General features: G+C 34.4%; 1 protein-coding gene across 1 annotated transcript in view; it reads left to right on the plus strand.

The window, feature by feature from the left end:
* The first annotated feature begins 4,714 nt into the window (after positions 1-4,714).
* The window catches only part of LOC135225474 (uncharacterized), a 28,194-nt gene continuing 8,072 nt past the window's right edge, over positions 4,715-24,836 (plus strand). The window contains exon 1 of the mRNA XM_064264780.1: positions 4,715-4,828. The gene's annotated coding sequence lies outside the window, so the exon portion shown is untranslated. The remainder of the gene's footprint in view (positions 4,829-24,836) is intronic.

Raw genomic sequence — 24,836 nt, forward strand, 5'->3', positions numbered from 1 at the left:
CTAGAAGGTTTAAGGGGCAAGTGAGGTTGGCCGTTGTAGACAGTTTGCCTGTCCTGGTATTGATTGCCTGTATGCTAATGATCTGGCTTCGAGGAAGGAAATATGTCCCTTCCCAATATTAACCTTAACCTCTCTTTCAGGTACTTGTAATATAAAACCTATTGGTGTAACGACGCGTTCGCGCGCCAAAGAGGTAGACAATTTTGATATTAATTTAGATGAGATACGCAACCAACGTGTTATGGAAGCAGAAAGTGGGGATGATTTGAATTTACAATATGTAGATTGGGATTCTGAGGCCTTCAGACAGGCTCAGAATCGAGAATTTCACACTGATGATGACTTACCTGATTTTGACGATATTACTAAATTTTTTTTTTTTTTTTTTCTTTTGCAGAATCAATCATTTTTTTATATCGGGTCAGTCGAGCCAGGGAGGTTCCTGCCGATAAGGTAGAAGTTAAAAGACAGTTATTGGTTCCCGAAAGGTATAGGGAAAAGTGATTGAGTTTGGCTCATGAGAGCAGTTTGCCAGGACATTTCGGGGTACGCAAGTGCTTCCAGAAATGAGCGGAGTTATAGTTTTGGCCAGGTATGCGCCGGGATGTGACGAGGTTTGTGTTGCCATGTCAGGTGTGCCAGCTGGTAGGTAAACCTAATCAGAAAATATCGAAGGCGCCACTTATTCCCATTCCTTCGGTGGGAGAACCTTTCAGGGAAGTAATTATAGATGTAGTCGGGCCCCTTCCACGGACACGGGGAGGATGTGAGTATTTACTAACAATAGTAGATAGGATGCCCAGGTACCCTGAAGCTATCCCGCTGAGGAGCGTGAAGGCGGAAAAGGTAGTGGAGGCCTGATAAACTTCTTCACTAAATTCGGTATCCCTAAGGTCTTACTGAGTGATTGTGGAAGAATTTCACAAGTAGGATTTTTAAAAAGAAAATATCTGAGCTCGGAGTAAAACATATTACTTCTTCGCTTCACCACCCCGAGAGTCACCAAACGTTAAAATCGGTGTTAAAAAAGTTCTGTCACGAATACGGTACTGAGCGGGACAAAGAGGTCCCGTATGCACTTTTTGGTATTAGGTCCGTGCCCAATGATTCTCTAGGTTTTTTCCCATTTCAGTTAGTGTTTGGGCATAATGTGCGTGGCCCCCCCGATGTGGTGAGGGAACATTTAGAAATTAATGATAATAATGAAATTAATGTTATTGACTATTTATCCAATTTACAGGAGAAATTACGAAGTGCTTGGGAGTTCACTAAAAATAATTTGGTGGCCAGCCAATCTCGAATGAAATTTCAATACGACTTAGGAGCCAAGTCATGTTCGTTTGAGGTTGGTGATATGGTTTTGGTCCTTCTTCCCCTCCCAGGGAATATCTTTAAGGCCCAATTTTCGGGCCCATGGAAGGTTGTGAAAAAACTGAGCGAAGTTAATTACGTTATAGAAACTCCTCAGAGAGGGAGGAAAACTCAAATTTGCTATGTGAATATGCTAAAACCATTTATAGATAAAGAAGGTAGAGTAGAGCCTGTAGCTGTAGTGGACGTCCCTGTAGATTTACATGTAGTGATATGTAACTTTGATTCTGATCGTTTGAAAAATCCATAGAGTTAAGTAGCCTCTCGGATAATTCGACAATACTTAATAATTTACAGGAAAAGCTCCAACATTTAGAAAAGGTTCAGGCTAAGGCGTTGATAAGTTTGATTAACGAATGTAAAATCTTTTTTCAGGATTCCCCAGGTAGAACTAGCCTTTTAGAACATGACGTTGATATTGATAAGGCTAGCCTTATTAAGCAATGTCCTCACAGGTTGAATCCTTTCAAGAGGAACATCGTTCAATCGGCGGTGAATTACATGCTCGATCACGACCTCATAAAACAAAATAGTAGTCCGTGGAGTTCTCCTGTGGTCCTCGTTAAGAAGGATGGTAACCAGCATCGGTTATGTTTTGATTACAGGAGGCTTAACGAGGTTACCAAAACTGATTCTTATCCTTTACCTAGGGTGGAGGATTGCATAGACAGATTCGGTTCTGCCAAGTATATCATTAAATTCGACTTATTGGCAGGTAGGTTTAACTCCACGAGGTCAAGAAGTATCGGCATTTGTAACTGGGGACGGTTTGTATGAATGTAAGGTAATTTCGTTCGGCATGAATAACGCAGCCGCCACGAGAAAATAAATGAATGAATTAGAATAATTGTCATCCGTCGTGGAAATAAAAAAGAAAAAGATAATTAAGCACAGAATGTAAAGTTCAATCCCTGCAATGATTGTAATGAGATGAATTTATAAAACAACGGGAGGGCATAACAGAGTCTTGAACGAACCTCTCCGGACGCCCGTAAAACATCCATCGCAGGTTAATTTTGAAGGTGAAAGAAGAGGGTCTAAACAAGAAAATCAAATCAAATATTTTTCATTTATTGAAAATCTCATTCTGGTGATACATAACTCCTAGATCTTTCAAGGGAAGTATCAAGAGCAGCAGTTAGTCTTGCAGAGTTGATGCGAATCCTGTAGAAGAAAAGGCTCAAATTTCCATGGTTGACCTATTCGCAAACAGTGTACCAGTAAAGAGAGTCGGCCGCGTCTTCGGTTATGGTTCCTGACGTGAATTGCGAATTGAGCTTCAACCAACATATGTCTGCGAATGGCGACAACAGTGGGAAGGTTAAATGTAGATTAAACAGTTTTCTACTTTTAATGATATATTGACTTTTTTTTGTCTTTATGTACATTTTATGTTGATTTTACAAAGCGTAACAAAAAATTCTAAGATGATTTTTTCTCACCAAAATATTTATTGCATTTCATCCCGATGCAATTATAAGTCATACACTGCCGCAAAGCATTGCAGTAAGTTCCAATTTTACGGTCGTATTCAGAATCCTGTCCCCGAAAGTCTGTATCGTACATAATAACCATCTTGCAAGCTGAAAGGGATAGAATGATGGATTTTAACATTAAACTTTTTCATCCATCTGATTTATTACGTAAAATGGATAAGTAGCTAACCCCATATCCTTATCAACAATGAGTGCAACCTAATAACTACAAAATTCCCAGCTAAGGCCAGCACGTGATAAAATTTGATGCAATATGCCCAAAGCATCGCATCTCATCTATAAATAGAATCTGGACCTTCTAGTACTGAGTTAATTATCTAACCAGTAAGGCTTTGTTATCTTTCTATCTATGGACGATGCCTTTCCATATACATACATACACATATAAATAAATATATATATGTATGTATATATATATATATATATATATATATATATATATATATATATATATATATATATACGTATATATATATATGATATATATATATATATATAATATAAGATATAAATAATATATATTATATATTGTATATATTACTAAATATATATATATATATACCTATATATATATATATATATATATATATATATATATATATATATATATATATAATATCCTACACAATCGCTTCTGTAAAAGAAATTTCTAACCCACTTCGGGATCGAACCTAGGTCTTTCAATTCAAAGGCAAGGACTCTATTAAATCACTAGTATGCTAGGAAGTATGCTACCCAGTAAAATCCTTGGGCGCAGAAGTAGTCAGGTTCCAACTCCATTAATGATTACTGTGGGACAGTTGATATCACCCTTGCCTTACAATTGAAAGACCTGGGTTCAATACAAATATGAGTAAAAATGTATATATATATATATATATATATATATATATATATATATATATATATATAATAATTATATATATGCTATATATATATATATATATATATATATATATATATATATATATATATATATATATTTATATATATATATATATATATATATATATATATATATATATATATATATATATATATATATATATATATACATACATATATATATATATATATATATATATATATATATATAATATATATATATATATACATATATATATATATATATATATTATTATATAGTGCTACTTTCAAAATGCATATTTCCCCTCTTTGAAATGTCATGTAGACTGTGTAACATTTTCTCAGATTCCTAGATAGTTTAGAGATAGGATGTTTTAAATGTGTGTTCAGATTTCGCATTACATGTTGTAAAAGAATATATATATATATATAACGTAAAAAGAGAGAGATTTTCTTTGTCTTTTCGAAGCTATGATTGTTTCCCCTTTTATGTCAACACTTTAAGATTAGAGGGTCTGCGAGATCCGTTTGCTTTCCTAAATCTGTCAACGCGTTTGATAGCGTGCTCAAATCTTCATTTGTGTTTTGGAGAATCTGTCATCATACGTAATAAGACTTCTCCTTCGTGTCGATCGAGTAGAGTACGTGTCTTTTTTTTAACAGACTGGACTCGAATGCGTATGTCTTTGCCGAGTCCCAAGTAGAGATTGCACATTTCTTTATGAAGATTGCGTCAGATTTCGAACTTTCTGGAAGCATTTGTGCCAAGAACGTTTTTGTCATCTGCCCTGTCCAGTTTTAACCAGGGAAGAAGATTTCATTACATCTTAGAACCTCGAGGCATTAACATCTCGCTCTCATTCTCTCTCTCTCTCTCTCTCTCTCTCACTCGACATCATTGAGATTACATTAACGTAACGTTAATTGGTCACTCTTAACTTAAAATTTCATATTTGATATTTTTTAGAGTTTATTTAGTATTAAATAGTATTTTTGTGGAATCTGAACAAACATTATTTCGTAACGGCGCCTGGTTTTTGGGAAAGTGTGTAAGACAAGACTGCAGCTAAGAAAGAAATTGGTATACCAAAAAGGTAAAGTGTGTTATATTTCTATCAGTTGCAACTAATAACGGTTAGGTAATAAGTAATAACTAATAATTGTTAGGAACAGTGATTAACTAATAACTAATATTTAATGGTTATGATGGTTTGGTTAACTAATAACTAATAACAGATGGTTATGAAGGTTTGGTAAAAACTGATGGTTATAATGTTTTGAGGGAAAAGATTTACACTTTTACACATTGAATATTTTTGTGTTTTGTGTTTGTTCAATTGTTTGTGCACTTGTTCATTTTCTTATTGAAGTGTGTCTTTTTATTTTATGTTTTCGTTTGCATTCACAATTTAATTGACTTAGTTATTTTCATTGCTTAATCATTGCACATTTAAGTAAATTCAACATTTGTGAATTAATTTGCATTTACTTAGAATTCTTTTCAAGTTTTGTTGTTGTTTAGCACTTGTGAATTAATTTCAAATTTTCAATTATTGCCTAACACTTTTGAATTTTAATTGAATTATTTTTCTTGAATTTTGTGATAAATTAATTTTGATTTAATTTTACTTAATTTGATTCAAGAATTAATTAAACTTTACTTTGTTTTCAAGTAACAGTAATTTACCTTGATATTGTGAATTTCACTTATAAATTTTGAATTTAATAATAAATTTTTGTATTTAAAATTTTTATAAGTGTTTTTATTTTTATACCAGTATATTTGCATTTGATTATATTGATGATAAGTAGAAACATAGAGTGGTAATTGATTTGCTTTCCTTCAATTTACTTGAAGTGACTTAGAACCAGGGAAGTACTTAGACTTCTGAAATCAGGGAAATACTTAGACTTTTAAAGTTGTTGATGGAGTGATGCCCTTTGATTAATTTAATTACTTACAAGATTACCTCACACCTGTTTTGATGAACTTAGTCTGATTTTCTGCAATACTGGTAAGTGTTAAGGGATCACTGTTGCCTTTAGAGTATTCAGTCGTTTAATACGTGTTATGGGGGTTCAGGTGTCTGGCTTTTGGTGAGGTAATAATTGATAAATGGTAACCAGATACTTCGCACTTCGTAACAATATATATATATATATATATATATATATATATATATATATATATATATATATATATATATATATATATATACATATATATATATATCTATACATATATATACATATCTATATGCTGCATGAAAATTACAGGGCCCTTTTAGTTATAATATCCGTCATACTTTGACACTTTTATAGGTTAAATTTGCATCATATATATGTATGTTTTTCTAGATAAATTACCCTGTTGGAACTGTATATTGCCTACAAAACAAAAAGAGCCTCAAAACGCTCAACATTTTGAGATTGCAAAAAGATCTTCATATTATATTTGTTTAAGCCGTCACATACACTTGCATATTGAAAAGACGGAGAGATTCCATTAGACAAAGAAAAGATTCACTCATGACGGAAGTGCCTCAGTGGCGTGGTTGGTATGGTGTTGGCGTCCCACCTCTGTGGTCGCGAGTTCGATTCTCGGCAATTCCATTGAGTTGTGAGAGATGTGAATTTCTGGTGATAGAAGTTCACTCTCGACGTGATTTGGAAGTCACGTAAAGCTGTTGGTCCCGTTGCTGAATAACCGCTGGTTCCATGCAACGTAAAAACACCATTCAAAATAAAAAATTAAAAAATCATTCGTGAAGGATAAAGGTATCAATAAGATAAAGATTGTTACTTACTTTTTCCTTCGTTGTGTCTGTCTTTGACCCACGGATGAGGCGAACAGGCAAAACCATCAATCGAGAAGTCGTACCGTTTGTAAACAGGCTGCTCGTACTGAACATAAATGCCTCCACTGGGACAGTAACCACTTGCATTCTTAGGCTGCATGGTGGAAGAGAAAATAACCTGTCTGTTCATCAACAATGGTGGAAGTATTACAGGGTATTAAAGTGACTAATCTTTGGTGAAAAATACATATGTCCAATGTTCTTGTGGTATTCAGATAATAATACATAAATTTATGTTATTTGATATGAAGGAAAAACGAAAATAAAAAATATTTTACTAAAGAAATAAAATCCTCAAATTTTTTTAAAACAGTTCGGTTACTGCACAGGATTTAAATTTTTTGCTTCATGTGTATGTATGTATGTATGTATGTATGTATGTATATATATGTAGAACATGTGGATGGAAACTGTGTTTCCACCGACATGTCATATCAAAACCAGTCAGATCCTAACAATAAAATTACTTGATCCTTAAATTCATGTTTATGACTTTCCTTTTACGGTATGAAGAGAGTAAAGCCAGGCTGGTTCAATATTATATATATATATATATATATATATATGTTTAAAATGTTTTTTGAATAAGTTTTTGTTTACCAAAGATCTGAATGTGGTCAGTTGTCGCCCTGTATAATCCTTTAATTATCCTGTTCCTGTGTCTGAGCAGTTGGACTTCATCTTTTTTGTTCTTAAATTGTACCCATGTTTATGCTTGTTTGGAAAGTTTACTCATTCTCCAGCCGTGTTGGATTCTAGGTACTAATCTCCTTATAATCCCTAACTGTCATATATACGACCTTTCCTGTACTCTGAATTTATCATGTATATATATATATATATATAGATATATATATATATATATATATATATATATATATATATATATATAGGTATAAGCCACAAATGAAAGGTAAACAACGGAGTTTCTGTAAGATCTTTCAACTCGACGTCCTTTACTTAGCAGATAAACTGACTTACATGAGAAATTCGGAGTACAGGAAAGGTCGTATATATGACAGTTAGGGATTATAAGGAGATTAGTACCTAGAATCCAACACAGCTGGAGAATGAGTAACCTTTCCAAACAAGCATAAACATGGGTACAATTTAAGAACAAAAAGATGAAGTCCAACTGCTCAGACACAGGAACAGGATAATTAAAGGATTATACAGGGCGACAACTGACCATTCCAGTGGTCCGAAGTTCGATTCTCGGCTCTGCCAACACGGAACCAGAGAAATTTGTTTCTGGTGATAGAAATTCATTTAAGCTGTAGGTCCCGTTGCTAGGTAACCAATTGGTTCCTAACCACGTAAAAATAGCTAATTCTTCGGGCCAGCCCTAGGAGAGCTGTTAATCAGCTGAGTGGTCTGGTAAAACTAAGATATAATTAATTTAATTTAAACTGACATACGGATCTCCATGCTACTAAAGCACTGGGTGTTTTTAACATTGTCCTAATTCAAAGTAGTACTACACTGAATTGACAGTCTAGACTGAATTGACTGGTGTACTTAATTAAGCCATTTACGCTTAGAATGAAGACCAACTTCTTGCTATCCTCAGGCTGTTTCGAACAAGTGGTGCTTTATTTTTAAAGAATTATATATCACCATATAATATATGAATTTGCTTTAAAAATTCTTTTATGGCCCACTATAGTTAAAATAACATTTAACCCTAAGTCAAATAACCATTTGAAAAGGTATAGAGGAGGATATGCTACGCCGACATCACTGAAACACTTCATCGCTTTTGCTTAAGTAAAAAAAGGTAATGAAACACATATGGCAATGTACAGTGCTTTAGTTGCATGGAAATCCACAAGTCGGTTTAAATTCTTTACGAAAAACACTGTCATGGCCTCTGGAAAGGAAATTACAGTATAGATAGTTTTTTTTTTCTTTTTTTACACAGACAGAAGTCTCTCTTCATATAATATCTTCGCCAAAGATAGTGTACTTGTTTTTAGGTTTCCCCAGTTCAAAACTTTGTGAGAAGTTTATCGATATACATGGTTTGGTATGCTGAATCAACAGTAAATTAAATTCGTACTCACCAGGTCTTGGAGGCAAAAAGTTGTAGTAGTTCCATCCAGGAGCTGCAATCAACGTAGTGTCACTTGGTTTGTGGAAGGCTGTGTTCAGTAATTCACACTCCGTGCTTGCTTCTGCTGGTAGTTTGCCTTGTGAACTTGATTTGTTGTATGCCTAGTATGCTTTTTTTGTGTGTACTAAAAAACTCGTTTTGTAATTTACTTCGTAAGCTTTCTTTGGAATGCTATGGTATAGATTAAAATTAATCATCTTACTTTGTTCTTTCATTCACGTTCTCTTTTATCTCAGATATTCTTTTCCCATTTAATGACTAATGAACTTGAGCTGACAGAGCCAAGAAAAGTTCACATTTTACCGGCAAATCGTTGATCAAACAATATTTTCACACATGTTTTAAAAGTGATTCACTGAACTGAAATCCCTTCTTGAGATACAGTCTTACAAATATCAACTGCCGAATTAACAAACTACCTTATGGTTTGTCACTTTGTAAATTTGCTACTGATCTAGATCTAATCAAAGGTTTTTTCATATTCATATGAAACATAAAACTACCGATTGGCACTCAACCTAATATTAATTTGTATTCTTACTTTCGGCAAACTATATTTTTGCGATTTGGGACTCAAATGAAGTTACAGGATTCTGATTAGTGTTAACATATTTGTGTACATAATAACAATAGTTCAAACATGCTATCAAACAAAAGCAGTTTAGAAATATACCATTTTGTCTCATATAAAATATGATTTTTTATTCACCGTGAAAAATCTTGCGTATATACTTGTATACAGAAATCTTAAATTATCGTGTATTATATGCTATTTTGAAAGTACACGAATATGTACTTGAACTACCCATAACGGGGTGAAATATTTGCTATCCAACTACTTTCCTTCAAGAAAGTAATCAATATTATACTTACTGTTGTGATTGAAGGAAATGCAATCTTGTCTGGTATGACACAACATACCGCAAGCAACTCTTGATATCTTCAGAGAAACCAGCACTGATCCTGGTAGCGTGTAGCGATAGTCCTTCACTAAGGAAGAGAGAGGAGAAGCTTTATTACTCGTTAGAAGGAAAGCAACATTATAGGGGCAAAGTATCACATTACTTTTCAAGAAACTTATAAAAAAAGTAGTTTTCCTAACTTTTTAGAGGAAAAGCAGAGTTACCACTTTGCTGTCAGTTTATGTAGTTATTGCCGATTGTAAAATAATGTGATAGCCGAAAAAAATAAGAATATGAAAAGGAGATTAAAAAATAATGAAGGGATATTTCAAGTCGGCAACAAGGTGGCGGTTACGATTCCTTCATCGGAAGACTTCGAATCTACAGTTCAGCAACGAGGGTGTTAGGATATATCAACAGTGGTCGCAGACCCTTAATAATGGCTCATGCAGAGTCGTTTCAAGATGGTTCGTGCGCTCAGCCAGGTTCTACAATTCATCGACAAAGGTGTTCATGAAACACTTAATGGGGACCATGAGGCGGTTAAAGTTCTTGCCTACACTGGAGACGGTTACAGTTCCGCAGCTAGAGGATCGATGAGGATGAATTCTTCTTCGACGAACGCTACACTATTCCAGTGATTGCCGTTATGGTAGCTATAATGATGGTCACAATATGCGTTGTAGGAGCCATCAAACTTCTATGCAGCCGACGGAGTAACCCCAGCAACAGAAGTAGCTCTAAATCATGTGGCAAATTAAAAGACATTATGAACTAGTATATACCAGTAGCCAATGTAGTGTGCGACAGGGGCGCACATACACAGGTGGTCGAGCCATCTTAAATGCACTGGTAGAGGGAAAAGATAGATATATATATATATATATATATATATATATATATATATATATATATATATTTAAATAGTGGGGTTGATAACCTTAGATCTTGCCATTTAGAGACAGGTGCAAACGCTGGATTCCTCGTAGATGCTGAGATAAAAAACAAATAGAAAACACGCCGTATGCATAAGCCAGGTCGTTGACGCATTCCAGAGACATGAGATAACTGAGTTACATGGGAACAAACCAGCATGAGTTCATTTGTAAGTTAAGTGGCATGCGTGTATCCGTACGCCTATTAGTGGGCGTACATTCGTACATACGTGAGTCACAGAAAATGATTTATAATCTCTTGTATGAGAATTAAAGGTTTACTCCCTGATATAATAATAGCCCGTAGCCTATTATATTTTAGCTTTTGCATGATGCTTTGAATTGGTGATTGACAACAAAGGGTTTTCAAAGGAGAAGCCTTTAGATATGCGGCATCTACTGATAAAATAATGTGAACTTTGGAATGAGATATGAAGCAGTAGATAACGGCCAAGACAAGCGTAATAAACCTGGTCATGGCATACATAGGCATTCCATTCATATATTGTGATGATCTATGTCTATCGGACACGCACCGTGTTCTTACCATGTGTACGCCTTTTCCTTTTGAAGGGGATGTTTTATGACATTATAGGGTCTAATTTGTGCTGACGATACTTGGTATTTCTTTATGGTAACCCATCCAAGTATTTAACAGAACTAACGTTGCTTACTGCATTGGTAGGATAGCCAAGAGAACAGCAAATATTTTGTTGCTTTCGACTGATAATTAACGTAACCTTAGAACAGCGTATACTTCAGAAGTACAATCAACATTTTTCATAATGTTAGGACACATGTTGAGTAAACTCTCAAAACTTAAATTAAAATTTAAAACAAAGTATAACTTCAATACCAGTCATGAATCAAATTTGTGTGTGAAAAATATAAAAATTCAGAACTGGCAATCAGAGAATATTTAGTTATCAAGCACACGTGAGCAACGGACGAATCAGTAGAAATGGGGCATACTCAAAATTTCCCCATTTTTTATCAAAATACAGTACATAGAATATCAGCAGTAACATAATCGCCAAGGCACATGACAGCGAGCGCGCTATGAAACGCAATTCATGAAAAAGAACAAACATTGATCATTCAGAGAGCAAAGAAAAGCATATACTCCGATATTTCGAATAATTCCTTCAATCCTTTTCTCTGGAATGTGACATTAATAGCTTTATGCAAATTCTACTGTGCTTTTCAATCTGGTGTGTGTTTGTCGGCATCGATCTCGAGTTAGAGGGTTGAATTACCGGAAAGCGATGAAGTAAAGTAGGAATTACTAGTTCAGTGAAGCTCATCATCAGGCATGACTCAAGACATAAATAACATTGGACTATATCAGGGCTAATTGCTGTTCGCTAGAATAGCCCCCGATTAACACTGACAAGTGTGCAGTTCCTATTCCAGCTTGCAATGCAAACCATGAGATTATTTCCTGATCAAATACAATCAGCTTACAGTCATTTGGTCTCAATATGTTAAAAAAATGAAAAGAAACCATTTCTGTCAACTTCGTTTGAGTATTATGGATTAAGATTCAATCGCAAATAAATAGAGTGAAAAATGACATCAAAGAGAAAATGAAATCTAAAAGAAATTAATCATTCTCTGACAGTCTATTCCTTTTTTGTAAAAGTCTAAAGAGTTTTGCTCCAATGAACAATTGAGTTCTTATTTACCTGAACCTTTGTTTACTTGAATATGTGGGATCTCTTCTTTTAACATGAGCAAATGAGATCTTTAAAATATTTTCTTAACTAAATAGAAACTTCTTTTCATGTCTATTCTGGATGAATTTAAAAAAAATATGACATTCTACCTTAGATTTATGAATCTCCGCATTTTTTAAATATTTTTTATCTCCAGGAAATGTTTCAGGTAGGTTGACAGGTCCGATATATATATATATAATATATATATATATAATATATATATATATCTATAAGATATATATATATATATATATATATATATATAAGGGCTGGTTTTGCCCCTTTGTATATAAAGACGCCCTGTGAGGTTATGTTAGACTTGCGATAATCTTACGCTAAGTCGGTTGGTTATGCACTTCCATACTCATTGGAGTGTCTTGGGGTTTGATGATAACTTACGAAGTCAATATCTTCTTGTGTTATGACGACGGAGATATGTTAAACTCATGATGATTGTTATAACTTTATCTGATCTCTTTCTGATGTGAGGTTCTAGTAGAAAACACTGAGTACAAAAAATATTTCTATTCTCTGAGATTACATGAAGATCAGAGGAAATTTGTACAGGTCTGCCAATGATGATGGCTAATTTAAATCTGACTACAAACTCGTTTACAAATCATAAAGGAAGCAGACAGTAGCTCGAACATACGAACATACACACAGGTGACATAGATTACAAATCACGTAGGCCGTTTGAATTATAGGTCGCGGTAGTTGTCTCAAGCAGGAAGCTTGGACTAATGTTTTCAAAACAAATGAAGGACCACAGGTGATGGCACGTCATCTTAGCCTACACTATTGTATACGTCATCTTAGCATACTTTATCGTCTCTGGTCTGATCACATTCCTGCAAGCAATCTGGTTGTCCTCTTGGGTCACTGGTTTTAATTAATCATAGTTTTAGTTTTTCATATATATGGAATAACATTCCATATTTTTATTATGTAACACTTACATACATAAAAGCTCGGTCGGCTACAAAACCAACCACTGAATATTACTCAAGCTTGACTTGCATTTGACTTATAGGAGTGTGATACAGACACATATATATATAGATATATAGAAAATACTTATAAGTAAAAAAATATTCATGGTGTACACAAAAACAGATTCAAGTAATAAGATATAAGACATATGCATATGATGATATCCGTAAATAATAGTGATCACGTGACATATACTGATACAGTTTTTCACTTCAACTCATTAAGATACATATGCTACAGAAAATACTAATGTACTCTGATAATTGCATAAAATAAAGATTAACATGATAAAAATCATATTTTAACTGATAAAAATTCATATATGAAGTGATACAAATTATTATTTTTTATGCTAACTGATTCATTGATTTTTATGCTAACTGATTTGTTGATTTTTATGCTAACTGCAGTTATTGGTAAGATAAAAGGTAACAGATTGATTATAGGCTACCTGATTTATTTATGCATATATATATATATATATATATATATAATATATATATATATATATATATATATATATATATATATATAAAGGTATATATGGATTCATATAATTATGATCAATATATGTGCACTTAATACAACTGATTAACATAAATTACTAATCTAAGTGATTAATCTAGGTGCACTTTAAATAGATTCCTAGTGCGTACACGCACAGATATATTTCGATTCTGTTATTTATGATAATTTATATATAGGATACATGATACTTTATATATAGGATACATGACTGAGGTGGTACCCACTGCACATTTAACTAGCGTTCGAACAACTTTTCGTCCATTACACAGTTCCAGACAACCACCTATAGTCAAATGAAATGGCCAATTCCAAATGGTTAAAAACAAGGGGAAATTTTCTGGGTAGGGTCCGACGTTCTATTTTGCCCCCATACTTGTCCTCTGCATCCTATGCCATACGAATACGTTCGCAATGAATAAAATCATCCCCAGCATGAGTCCTGCGCCCGCAAACGTAGAGTTGAATATCCTCTTCGGTCGTAATTGTCGGAAGTATGTCCCTTTGTAGTCAATTTCCGACAGCCGCCGGAGCATTCCGCATTAAAACGAGATTAATGACGGGATACGGGTGTCGGTCCAAGAAGTCCACGAAATAAGCTTGTTCACTTATGATGGTGCTTATTCCTTTCACATTGCAGTCGTCCGCAGTGACGAACGGGTTTTTTTGAAGTTGTAGACGATCTGCTCGGGCATGCGATGTGAAACTCTCATACTGCAGGATACTGTAACCAGGTTCCATTAATCAGCCTGTAAGAGAAATTATATTTGTCACAAGGGCAAAGTAAATTCAGACAACATCCAAATACGGGAGGGAGAAAGCCGTTAAGAACCAGACTTAACCCACATGAATTCGCTGATGTTTTATGGAATTCAAAGGAGTCAGCTGTACAAACTTTTTTATCCATGGCATTATAACAATGAGTGAACCTATCCATGTCTCTGATGGCCGTAAAAATATCCACATTAACATATATCAATACGAATCCCAAAGAAAATTCGATATTATTGGTAGTAAGTTACTAGACAAAGAATTGTGAAACGGAGCTATTTGTAAGATTGCCAGGCAACATAAGAGTCAAAGAGAATGTTAATCATGATTCTGCATTTCTCTACGCTTACTGAAATTAAGCTGTGATAAAATCCGATCCTATGTGCCCCTAACAAAAGGTTTATATTCAATTTCCTCGCACGCATCCTCTGAGGTTAATTTTTAAACTTTAATAGGCAGGAGATGCAACGAAAGAACCCACTATGTAACTAATTTCTGTATAAACTTTGGGTTTTTCAAGAAAATGTGACATTTTCCCATGAATGTGATTTACTTGAATTGTAATAGGCTAATGTTGCAAGTAAATTTTTCATACCCATGACCTGATACTTCTGAATGTCCGTTTACCAATGTCATAAGCTGACTTATTTGCTCTAATTGTCTATGAGGTTCAGAGAAAATTAATTCATTTTGATGTTATAGAAATTCTATTTGCTTATTTTTTTCATTAATTTCAAAACGATTGTGATTCCTTAACCAAGCTTGCATTGCAATGCGGATAAGACACTTGTACCTAACGACCTGCGTTGCCCATGAAAAGTTCGTGTTAAGCATTCCCCCCCAGTTGACTTGTTTTGTAAGCACAAAACAACACACACTACAGATGAAGCCTGTGCAAGCATATTATTGGGGGTAAAAGGAACAATGATGATTCTGCAAACGCACCAGGCACTTTCAGGACTGATGACCTCCTCACCTGGTAGGAGATTGCTCTCAGCTAGCGTAAGAGTTACGTTACTTGCTGTAAAAGATACGACTTTAGTACTTTCAAATGATAATTTTTTTTTTTAATACTCCACCCACATAAGAAGAATGTCTGAAAAAAAAACAGTACCAAATTGAACAATATAATATTAGTTTCATGTTGGAAATCTGCAAGATTGTAAAATATATGTAATTACTTATGTTAAATTAGATATTCCTTATTCAAACTAATGAAAAAGGTTTCCATACAAATTCTATATATATTATTTACCCTGTAAGATCCATATAGGATCATTCATATAGATATACATTTTCACTTCTAGACTTCCTGACTTTAAAATCTCTTTTATTTTTATTTCTTATTTTTTTTTTTTCATTGACTATGAATATAAACCACCGGGACAGACAATATGCTAGTAGGTTTTGATATGTGTTTGAACTTTTAGCTTATTTGTCATTAATATCCCTAGAATACTGAATGGACTACTAAACTAAAGCGTTCAAATCTTTACGCATATATATTTGGATATTTTATTAACACTTGCTGCATATGGTTACGTTTTGCTTATTGATTTTATCGTGATTCCTTTTTATTATAATTTGTAACCCTTCCAACTTCTTACGGAGTGTATTATATCGACTCCACTTGTATCCATACTTTTTTTTTTATTTATTAATTTATATATATTTTTATATATATATTTCATGAATTAATGGTTGGCTTGAATATGTGGAAAAGTGTTCTAGCAGTGTACCGTATAAGGCTACTTGCGGTATCATTTCTATAGATACAAGATATGAATGATAAAAGTATTTAAAACCGCAAGAACCGCTATAATCCAGTTCGGATCCGCTATCACGAGTGTAACTCGTAAGACATGACACTTTCTTATTTATCCGTTCCACCAAACCTATTGACTCTGGGTGATAAAATATAGTATTGGGTTTCTTAATGGAAAGGAATTCACACAACGAGTTAAGGAGATTATTATTGATTTACACCACCCGAGTCAGAGATTATCATGTGTTGAATTCCATGTTTACTGATTTAACATTCATGAATATTCCTAGTGCACTCAATTGTGTGGTTTTTTAGTTTTTAGTGCTATTAATTCTATATAACGTGTCAAGGTAACTATTAACACTAATAGGTGTTTATTTCCTCTGTCAGACTCGTAACTCTGTTAATAATTCTACGTGTATTCTTTCAAGGATTGATTTGGTACGGGATAGGCCCTAAACTGACAGGTGTCTTAGTGTGTACCTTGTTTTCATGACACTTGTTACAATTATTTATGTGCTTTTTGTATCTGTAAGCATTGTAGGCCAGTAAAATAGTGATTTGGCTTTCTGTGACATAATAGAGAACTCTGGATGACGGAATGCAACCAGTTTAGGACAATTGGTATGAAAAAGATTACTACTACCTGGTCGTTAGTCACCTGCTGTGTTCTTCGGGTTTTCCTCGTCACGGACCTACATATAATATTACATTTGATTACATAATTCTGATACACATACTTTAAATATACTTTTGCTTTAGGGTTTCCGTTCGAAGTGTTTATTGTTTTGCTTAGCTGCTGACCCTTGTTTCCATTCGAAGTGTTTATTGTTTTGCTTATTGCTGCTGACCCTTGTTTTGTTCAGTTTGTAACAGTTCAGCACTCCAAACCAGGTATTCAATGTTCACGATCTTTTGGGTTAATGAATTTTCTTGTTTAGATACGGTTTTAACAATAGGCACGGATGTTTCTATATCTTTTAGTCCAATTAAGTGTTCTTTGCAGTATGGTGTGGGATTGCGGGATAATGTGTCAGCTATGATAATTGCTTTCCCAGGTTGATATCTTAACTTGGTTCCAATGACCTGAATGATCATATGCCGCCGAGTTCTTTTGGGGCTGTGATTAAAGCCTTTGAAAAACTTGGTAAGGGACTTATGGTCAGTAAGGACTTTAACAGGATAGCTGTAGATTATGAAATTAAAATGTACTAGTGAGTTAACGATACCTAGCCCTTCCTTGCCTATTTCTGCATATTTACTTTCAGAGAGCTTTAGTTTACGTGAATAAAAAGCTATAGGAAAGAACTGTTTATCATATTGCTGAAGTATTACCCCTCTTACCCCTTGGTCTGAGGCGTCTGTTGCAATAAAAAAAAATCCTTATTTAAGTCAGGGATTTTTAGGATAGGTTAGCTGCATAATTCCAATTTTAAGACGTCGAACGCCTGCTGATGCTTTTCAGACCATAATAAATCCACGCCCTTCTTCGTAAGATCTGTTAAAGGAGCTGCTGTGATTGACGAGTTTCATATTTACTTACGATTGTAATACCCACTACAGTGCAAAAGTGCTGTATCCCCCTTTTACGTTAATAGGTACCGGAAAGTTATGAATAGCCGACACCTTACCATGGACTACTTTAAGACCTTGACTAGACACATAAAACCTAAATAAACATGTTCGGTGTTTAAAACTCACATTTAGATATTTTACTCTGAGATTATTTGTCTTTGTCTCTGTAGCACTAGCTCTAGTTTATGCGAATGTACTTCTAAGGTATTAAAAAAGATTACAAGACCAACCATATACGCATGTAGGGTATCCCCTAAAAGTCTCCAAACACTATATTGTAATTGGGGTGCCACCTAAGCCGGAGGCATACGTAAAAATTGATAATGTCCCCTGAGTGTGCTGAAGGTGGTGTATGAGGTACACTCACTTAGCTAATGGTATCTGGTGAACGCTTTTAAGTACGTCCAAGTTGGTGAAAAATTTATTCTGACCTAACAAAGATAAGATATCGTCTGTACATGACACTGGAAAACGATCGGGAATCGTTTCCTTGTTTAAGCAACAGAAATCTATGCAGATACGCCAAGTCTGATCTTTTTTGGCATGACGTTTGAGGGAAAAATTATACGGGCTATTTGATTTCCTAATGACTCCTATTACTAACATTTTTTCAACTTCGTCATTTATCTCTATTTTGAAATTTCATTGGGAGTCTATATGAAGGTACATATATAGCTTTATGTTTGTCCTTAGACCGTATTTTGCGTTCAATGACATTCGTTTTCCTCCAGAGATCACTCGCCAGTGGAGAAACATCCTGGTATTCAGATAAAAGTTAAAAAAAAATTCTGCTGAATCACCTCTGCTTGAATGACTTTACGGATATTACTTTAGATAGAGTATAAGAGAGATTCATCTACAACTGGTCGGGCGTGATTAAAAATTAGCAACAATAAAAAATGCGATATTTATATGTATAGGTTTTGTGGATAACTAGATTTAACTTGTTGCTGCGAGTCAACCGTGTATAGGGCTTTGTTCGCGGAAATCGTTATATTTCAGAGTGTCGGGAAGGCTTAAAATTTCAGATCCCAGCAAAGTCTTTTAACATGCTCCAAGACATTCGAGGGTGCATGCATCTCAAGATTTTGCATGCAAACTGCGACTGTGGCTGTGGGAGAATTCTGTTGGGTCACTTGAACAATATCACAATTTAAGAGACAAGTGATTGGTTCCTCTATATAAGTTATTATTTGATTAACTGTCTCTTTTTGTTCAAAACGGATTTTAATGTGTTAGAAGGTTTATAGAATTTTCCTCTGAAGAAGGTAAGATAATGTTTTGTATACCCATAGATGGATATCTTACAATTACGCTAGATATAGATCAATGTTTTTTATAACTATAGAGGTATCTGTAAGCGCTCGCTTATCCGCCACTACTGAATCTGCGTTACGCTACGACGATTAACTCTTTATTGCCAGTTGCTGAAACATACTCCGGACTTCTCAATAGGGAAGTTCAAACAACAAACGGTGAGTCTGTAAATACGAGATATTACGTGGACTAAAGGAATAAAAACAAGATATTCTAATTTTTATGGTGCGTACAGTCGGGCTTAATCCACCACTACTTATAATAACTTATTGTATTAAAATTACTAGAGCCTGCTCTGATTACTTGATGCGGTTGTGTGATTCATAGGAAAATTCCTTCTTAATTAAAAAAGGTATTGGCATGAATGATCTGACATCACTCTCTCTCCTCCACTAGAGTTGCTTATTATGTGGAATGTGCTTTGCTTTGAACACTCGGCAGATTTGACTGACCCTGACCATTTGACTAGATGACTTAGTAACCAAATTTGTTTAAGCACGATTTGTTTGATTCTGATTTTTAGGGCTACTGTTTACCTATTTCTTTTTATAATAATTAGGATTCTTCTCTTTATTACCATCAGCAACGTATTGTGTGTTTTTACCATTATGTTGCTGTTAGTTACGTATAAAGCAACGAACGTATGAATGACTTGGAGTATCATGAATTGAGCAATTACTATTAAAACAAGTTATCTCTACTTCGTTCAATATTTACTATTTGTACTTGCTGTTGTTTACTTCGTTCTTTGCTAAAATTTGAAATAGTGACGGATCCAGGTCAGCGCATTTAGACATTTTTTGTTAATTTGTTTATAACATGTTAATTATCTTAACCTAATGAAAGTTTTTACAGACATGTTATTGCTTGCAATCCAGCCGTATTTTTAAAAGTTAAGTTGAGTCATTGAGGTTCGATATTTTATGCATATAACTCAAAAAACTCAAGGCTAAAACTGCGATCGGGACCTTGCACAGGAGCCTTTATTGTCCTGACCCGAAATAGTGTTACCTCTAATTTATCTAGATTTGTATGGGTGTTCCACTTGTTTTTGTGTGTTTTCTTATCACTACGGTGCCTAACTACCCTATCCATGCATCTGTATAAATACAGACGTCCACTGCATAAACGCATATTCAATGTTTAATATGATTTGTTACGTGCAGAATTAATAATCACCCAAAATGATAAGATCAACACAGTATATGATTATAATATTTCAGGAGAACTTCTGGAAACAGAAACTCAAGATAAAAACTCGCAGTAGCGAAATCTCAATGATGTAGATAATTCCTGTAAAAAAGTAAGATTAAGAATGTCTCGTAACTTCAGCCACAGGAATAACGAAAATTCGTCCTGCAAAGGAAACATTCAAAGTTACTCCTAATGAATAAAAAAGGATTGTACTTAGCTTGATTTTGTGGGAAGTCACGGTGTTTCAATACGACCTTGGCCCTCCTTCTCTGTTTAGTGGATGACCTGGTTTTGGCTTGAGTTTCCCCCGTGCACGTTGTTCGTTTGTTGGATGATTCATGTCCTCTGAAGATCTGATGCTGAAGACACGTATGGTTTGTTTCTTAAAGTGCTGGAAACGCTCAATAAACGATGTTTTCTTAGATGATTCTAATGAGAGACGAAGCTTGCGTTGCCGTAGGAAGAAGACACGTCGGGTTTGTTTCTTGAAGTTATGTACTGCTGAAGACGCTCACTAACAATGATACAAAGTTGCTTGAAGAATCTCTTGCTTTCGTCGTCGTTGACTTCTGATATGAAACATTATTCGTTATTCTTCGGAAGACGTTGAAGAGTTCTTGTTAGAAGCTGCCACCAATATAAGGGCTGTTGCCTTGTGTAATAAAGACGCCCTGTGAGGTTATGTTAGACTTGCGATAATCTTACGCTAAGTCGGTTGGTTATGCACTTCCATACTCATTGGAGTGTCTTGGGGTTTGATGATAACTTACGAAGTCAATATCTTCTTGTGTTATGACGACGGAGATATGTTAAACTCATGATGATAGTTATAACTTCATTCGATCTCTTTCTGATGTGAGGTTCTAGTAGAAAACACTGAGTACAAAAAATATTTCTATTCTCTGAGATTACATGATGAAGATCAGAGGAAATTTGTACAGGTCTGCCAATGATGATGGCTAATTTAAATCTGACTACAATCTCGTTTACAAATCATAAAGGAAGCAGACAGTAGCTCGAACATACGAACATACACACAGATGACATAGATTACAAATCACGTAGGCCGTTTGAATTATAGGTCGCGGTAGTTGTCTCAAGCAGGAAGCTTGGACTAATGTTTTCAAAACAAATGAAGGACCACAGGTGATGGCACGTCATCTTAGCCTACACTATTGTATACGTCATCTTAGCATACTTTATCGTCTCTGGTCTGATCACATCCTGCAAGCAATCTGGTTGTCCTCTTGGGTCACTGGTTTTAATTAATCATAGTTTTAGTTTTTTATATATATGGAATAACATTCCATATTTTTATTATGTAACACTTACATACATAAAAGCTCGGTCGGCTACAAAACCAACCACTGAATATTACTCAAGCTTGACTTGCATTTGACTTATAGGAGTATGATACAGACACTATGTGAGTATATATAGATATATAGAAAATACTTATAAGTAAAAAAAAATTCATGGTGTACACAAAAACAGATTCAAGTAATAAGATATAAGACATATGCATATGATGATATCCGTAAATAATAGTGATCACGTGACATATACTGATACAGTTTTTCACTTCAACTCATTAAGATACATATGCTACAGAAAATACTAATGTACTCTGATAATTGCATAAAATAAAGATTAACATGATAAAAATCATATTTTAACTGATAAAAATTCATATATGAAGTGATACAAATTATTAATTTTTATGCTAACTGATTCGTTGATTTTTATGCTAACTGATTTGTTGATTTTTATGCTAACTGCAGTTATTGGTAAGATAAAAGGTAACAGATTGATTATAGGCTACCTGATTTATTTATACATATATATATATATATATATATATATATATATATATATATATATATATATATATATATGGATTCATATAATTATGATCAAGATATGTGCACTTAATACAACTGATTAACATAAATTACTAATCTAAGTGATTAATCTAGATGCACTTTAAATAGATTCCTAGTGCGTACACGCACAGATATATTTCGATTCTGTTATTTATGATAATTTATTTTATATAGGATACATGATACTTTATATACAGGATACTGACCGAGGTGGTACCCACTGCCATTTAACTAGCGTTCGAACAACTTTTCGTCCATTACACAGTTCCAGACAACCACCTATAGCCAAATGAAATGGCCAATTCCAAATGGTTAAAAACAAGGGGAAATTGCCTGGGCAGGGTCCGACATTCTATTTTGCCCCCATACTTGTCCTCTGCATCCTATGCCATACGAATACATTCGCAATGAATAAAATCATCCCCAGCATGAGTCCTACGCCAGCAAACGTAGAGTTGAATATCCTCTTCGGTCGTAATTGCCGGAAGTATGTCCCTTTGTAGTCAATTTCCGACAGGCGCCGGAGCATTCCGCATTAAAACGAGATTAATGACGGGATACGGGTGTCAGTCCAAGAAGTCCACGAAATAAGCTTTTTCACTTATGATGGTGCTTATTCCCTTCACATTGCAGTCGTCCACAGTGACGAACGAGTTTTTTTGAAGTTGTAGACGATCTGCTCGGGCATGCGATGTGAAACTCTCGTACTGCAGGATACTGTAACCAGGTTCCATTAATCAGCCTGTAAGTGAAATTATATTTGTCACAAGGGTAAAGTAAATTCAGACAACATCCAAATACGGGAGGGAGAAAGCCGTTAAGAACCAGACTTAACCCACATGAATTCGCTGATGTTTTATGGAATTCAAAGGAGTCAGCTGTACAAACTTTTTTATCCATGGCATTATAACAATGAGTGAACCTATCCATGTCTCTGATGGCCGTAAAAATATCCACATTAACATATATCAATACGAATCCCAAAGAAAATTCGATATTATTGGTAGTAAGTTACTAGACAAAGAATTGTGAAACGGAGCTATTTGTAAGATTGCCAGGCAACATTAGAGTCAAAGAGAATGTTAATCATGATTCTGCATTTCTCTACGCTTACTGAAATTAAGCTGTGATAAAATCCGATCCTATGTGCCCCTAACAAAAGGTTTATATACAATTTCCTCGCGCGCATCCTCTGAGGTTAATTTTTAAACTTTAATAGGCAGGAGATGCAACGAAAGAACCCACTATGTAACTAATTTCTATATAAACTTTGGGTTTTTCAAGAAAATGTGACATTTTCCCATGAATGTGATTTACTTGAATTGTAATAGGCTAATGTTGCAAGTAAATTTTTCATACCCATGACCTGATACTTCTGAATGTCCGTTTTCTTTGGAAGACGTTGAAGAGTTCTTTTTAGAAGCTGCCACCAATATAAGGGCTGTTGCCTTGTATAATAAAGACGCCCTGTGAGGTTATGTTAGACTTGCGATAATCTTACGCTAAGTCGGTTGGTTATGCACTTCCATACTCATTGGAGTGTCTTGGGGTTTGATGATAACTTACGAAGTCAATATCTTCTTGTGTTAAGACGACGGAGATATGTTAAACTCATGATGATAGTTATAACTTCATTCGATCTCTTTCTGATGTGAGGTTCTAGTAGAAAACACTGAGTACAAAAAATATTTCTATTCTCTGAGATTACATGATGAAGATCAGAGGAAATTTGTACAGGTCTGCCAATGATGATGGCTAATTTAAATCTGACTACAATCTCGTTTACAAATCATAAAGGAAGCAGACAGTAGCTCGAACATACGAACATACATACAGATGACATAGATTACAAATCACGTAGGCCGTTTGAATTATAGGTCGCGGTAGTTGTCTCAAGCAGGAAGCTTGGACTAATGTTTTCAAAACAAATGAAGGACCACAGGTGACAGCACGTCATCTTAGCCCACTTTATTGTATACGTCATCTTAGCATACTTTATCGTCTCTGGTCTGATCACATTCCTGCAAGCAATCTGGTTGACCTCTTGGGTCACTGGTTTTAATTAATCATAGTTTTAGTATATATATGGAATAACATTCCATATTTTATTATGTAACACTTACATATATATATATATTTATATATATATATATATATATATATATATATATATATATATATATATATAGATATATATACAGATTCTTGTTTTCCAAAACGATTCGCTTGTGTCCCTTGCATTGTTTTTATTTTTTTATTTTTATTTTTATTTTTTTTTACGAGAAGTCTGCATTCTCCTGGAAGCTGAACTGTAAATGGTATCTGCCGGCTAACAAAAGTTGTAGGAATTAAAGGACTGCAGGAATAAAATAAAACTATCCATTCTCTTATGTATCCCACAGGTCAAACTGAGTCATCTACAGTCTCTAACTTCTGTTTATTGGCAGATTTGCCCGCACACTTTGTCCGAATTATCAGACATTCAACAAAGATGTATAACTATTAACTTTTTCTTCAGTTATTACATCAGATTAAGTGACGAATATCTGCCAA

The sequence above is a fragment of the Macrobrachium nipponense genome, chromosome 13 (genome assembly GCF_015104395.2).
Source record: "Macrobrachium nipponense isolate FS-2020 chromosome 13, ASM1510439v2, whole genome shotgun sequence".
NCBI classification, from domain to species: Eukaryota; Metazoa; Arthropoda; class Malacostraca; order Decapoda; family Palaemonidae; genus Macrobrachium; species Macrobrachium nipponense.